Raw genomic sequence first — 4,023 nt, 5'->3', positions numbered from 1 at the left:
CACGCCGTGCCCGCCCAGCGCCTCCTTCCACCCCGGTCGCAGGCTGCTGACGCTCCCGCCGCCTCCGCCCCCGCCAGCCCTGCCTGGAGCCGGCGAGTCGCCGCCGCCCGTGCCCGGCGCGGCCAGCCCCAGCTCCCGCCGCCCGTCCCCTCAGCCCCCACCTCCCGCAGCCCGATCAAAGCGCCCGTCCCCTCAGCCTTCCGCCCCACAGCCCGCCGCTGCCCCACCCAGCCTCCCGTTCTCTCAACGCTCCTTGCTGGGTCTCTGAGGAGGGGGGACGGTCACCGACCGCCCTCAGCAGCCCTCTGGGAACCCCTCGCCGAGCCGGCCGGGGTGGTCCTGCCTCGGCGAGGGGCGGTGGTCCCAGCCGGCTGTGGGGCCATGGGGGCATGGAGGAGCAGCTGGCGATCAGCGTGCCTCTTGGTGAAACTTGAGGGGTCCCAGTGGGCATCAGGTTGCTGTGAAGGGCCATGAGGGTTACCACTGAACCCAATGGGAACTCATGTTTGTCACCCATCAGGTGTGTGTTTGGGGAGTCTTGAGGGCCACTGCCAGCAGGGGTGAAGCCCCTTCCCCGGGGAATGGCTCTGCCTTTGCTGTCGGTGGACCCAGGCCTCACCTCTAACACCTGGGCAGGCGGCTTCCAGAAAGCTCTGCCTGCCCTCCCCCAGGGCAGCCGGTTGCAGGGAAAGGCAGCTCAAGGCCTACCAAGCTCTTCATACGGGTTTCGTAAGGCTGTGGGAGAAACCACAATGTGGGCTTAGAAGCAGCGGAATCGTTATCTAAACCCCAAATAGCATGGTACTAACTCCTACTTCTGTCTCGTGTTTAGGATTGAAGTGATGTGGAGAGCCCTGCGTGCCCCGGTGGTACGGGGGATGTAGTCAGGAGGCAAGGAGGAGCAAAGGAGGACAGTATTGCCTCATCTTCTGCTTGCAACAAGCCCAGGCCACCTGGCATGGGAGGGGTATGGGCATAGCAGAGAGCATGTGAATCACCCTGGACATGCAGGTAACGTTCCCGGCTAAATCAGATAACGCTCTGTACGGTGCTGTGTTCACCAGTAAACTGTAATGCACAATAGTGGAGAAAAAGTCATCCTTCCATAATCAAGAACACAATAACAGAGAGCCGTTTAGGTGACAATTTGTGATTTTTTCAATGAATGTGATTCCATCAAGTATAAGGGAATTTTTGCCCATTACCTTCAGCGAGAACATATTTTTTGTTGTGCTGTTGACCTGCCCATATCATAATTGCAGTAGTCTTTGTTACTTAGTTATGAAACTCTCCTCCATCTAATCTAAACATAATGTATGCAGTTTCAGAGGTTTCTTAAACTGCGAACTCCTACTCAGCTGTTTTTCTGACTGGCAATCAGGGCTCTACTGTGCCTTTATATTTGCACGTACCTTGGTTTTTTTCTGTCATTTTTAGTGTCATTGGTTATATTTGTCACTGTTTGTGTTCTTATGTCCTTTCTTTCCCATGATGAACTGCTGTTCAGATCACTGTGGGCCTGACTGTGTGCAAGATCAAGACACTCAGCAGCTCCTAGTTTCCACAGGCACTCAGCTCAGTGGAAACGATCAGTTATTTTCAACAGACTGCCTAAGCAGTGTGAAAAAATACAAGGATAATAATTAGGCAAATATATTTTAAGCGATAAATGTAAATGGGAAGAGAAGTTTCATTTGAGAAGTTAAGCAGATGCAGCTATAACCAATTTCTTTAATCTACTGATACATGAGTGTTATATTTAATTTTCAAGTGCTTTTTAGTTGTCAGTTAGGAATTGGAAACAGTTCAGTTATTTGTAGCAAACGACTTTCTCTTGCTGTTTCCTAATTTGGAATATTCTTCTAGATTTTCAAGATGTTTATCCCCTAATTCTCCAGGTTCATCTTACGTTCACACGAGTAATTTCAGAAGACACATTCACTAGCTAACACCCATCTCCTCTTGCAGTTGTACACTGCACAACATTTATAATTAAGCCTCTTAGGAAGTTAGCTGCATGGCCCATGATTAACTTCCCTTAAATCTTCATTGTTAAAGCTCAGTTCAGAGATCTCTGGAGTAATCACCCCACCTTTCCATCCTGAGCTGCAGAACGGCAATGTAGCGTTTAAGTCAGTATGCACTAAGACATCATCCCAGCACGGAAAGTAAGTATTGGTGCCTTTATCACAGTCTAACAGGCCATACAGGCTTATCCAAAGAAAATATTCTCTCAGCAGATGAGCTAGATAAAACGGTTGATCAGAGGCTGTTGACACACGGCACAGCATCTATAATTAAGTCACTAGGGAAGCTGGGATGGGATGCTGTAACAAAGGTAGGATCCAATTTACACACAGCTTTCAGCAAATCTTAAAATGCTGTCTGAATAAAACCCAGTGAGGTAATAGCCACTTCTGACTTACTGCATGCTAGAAATTTGTCAAATAGTGGTGAGTAAAAGGAGGTAGAGGGTGCACTGTTTATTAAACATGTAAATTGGGTATATTTTGGTTGTTTTGCACCCGTGACTCTCTTCCCATGTCTTCTTTTCAGACAAAAGTTTTGTGAAGAAGAGGTGTCTGTTTGTGTTGGAAGTGCTATAATGAATGGCACATTGAGACTACTACTGGCTTATAATAATGACTGGTATTCCCTGTTCTGCAAGACTGGGAGGGAAAGAGCGTATCCAATGAATAGAAGTGGATCCTTGGATTTGGGTTCCCGAGGTGACCTTGACTCCACGAATCTACAGAACAATTATAGCACAGAACAGTTGATTGCTTCTGTTTGTGTGGCAATAGATTACGGAAAAAGACAAAAGGAGCCTTCAGTACCTACCCTGATGTGCTTTTATTTCTGAAGAAAAACACCACAAAAATATGGCGTAATGTAAGAAAATGCTCTTAGTTTTATTTCTATTTTTCTAAATTAAAAATAAAACCTGAGTGTTTTACATTAAAAAAATCCACAATCAGAACTATGTTTGCCACTGAGGTCATCCAGCAATATTACATTTATTTTGAGGACTCTGGGTACGATTTTACACTTACATTCATTTAATACTTGCTTAGCGATGGCATTATTTGCAATTTACGCTATTCTGAAGCACGAGCGTTGTGAGAAACTAGTAAAATGTAGGGGAAGATTCTGTGAGGTTAAAAAGGCAGAGGAGACCTAGAGAGAGGATTTGTTCTTTGATCCGGGAGATGAGAGACCAGACTTGCACAGATGCCGAGCCCTTGGCTTCTGCTGGAGATCTGTATACTCAGCATCTCAGTCTATCAGACCTGGAATAACTCGGAAATCTGGATGGCAGCCAAACACAACGCATTTTTATTTGAAGCAGTCTATGCTTTTTATTTTGTAATGATTTCCCCTATATTATTTTTTTTAAATCCTAAGCAGTTCTGTAAAGTGCACGCGCTTCTCGTCATCGGGGTGAGGGTACTGGTTGTGGTGCTGAAAGAATTGTGGTGGGGAAAGAGTTTCGGCTGATGTCTCCTGACATTCACAACTCACGTCAAAGAAAGGAACTCTGCGACTCAGATCTGCATTCACATGGGTAAGTACACTCTGTTTGGACAGGAGGATAAACGTGGGTTCTGTTGTGAGAAACACACGTCAAAGAAAGATAAAGAAACTATTATGTAAAGGTGAAAGTCAGATCAAGATAGTCATTCATGTTGTTAATATATTTATTTCTGCAAACAATGGGATTCTCAGCTGCATCTTACCTTTGGGACAAATCCTGCTCATTCCTACAAACAGACCAGTGGAAGTCACTATTTTCACGAATTTCAGGTGAGCTTTAGATGGGTCAAATCCCAGCCTTCCTGCCTCTTCCTTCAGCGGGAAATCAGCCACTCCCCAGAAAAGCTTAAGACTGGTTTGGGGTTTTTTTGGCACACGACAAGAGCAGGAGACTCGCTGTGCTTTACACACCCACCGTACTTCCTTTCAGATTGAACTCTAAAACGAGCCCACAGCTTCGCAGGTGCTGGAGGCGAGGCGCGGGGTGAG

The sequence above is a fragment of the Gymnogyps californianus genome, chromosome 5, assembly GCF_018139145.2.
Source record: "Gymnogyps californianus isolate 813 chromosome 5, ASM1813914v2, whole genome shotgun sequence".
NCBI classification, from domain to species: Eukaryota; Metazoa; Chordata; class Aves; order Accipitriformes; family Cathartidae; genus Gymnogyps; species Gymnogyps californianus.
This window is presented reverse-complemented; position numbering follows the sequence as displayed.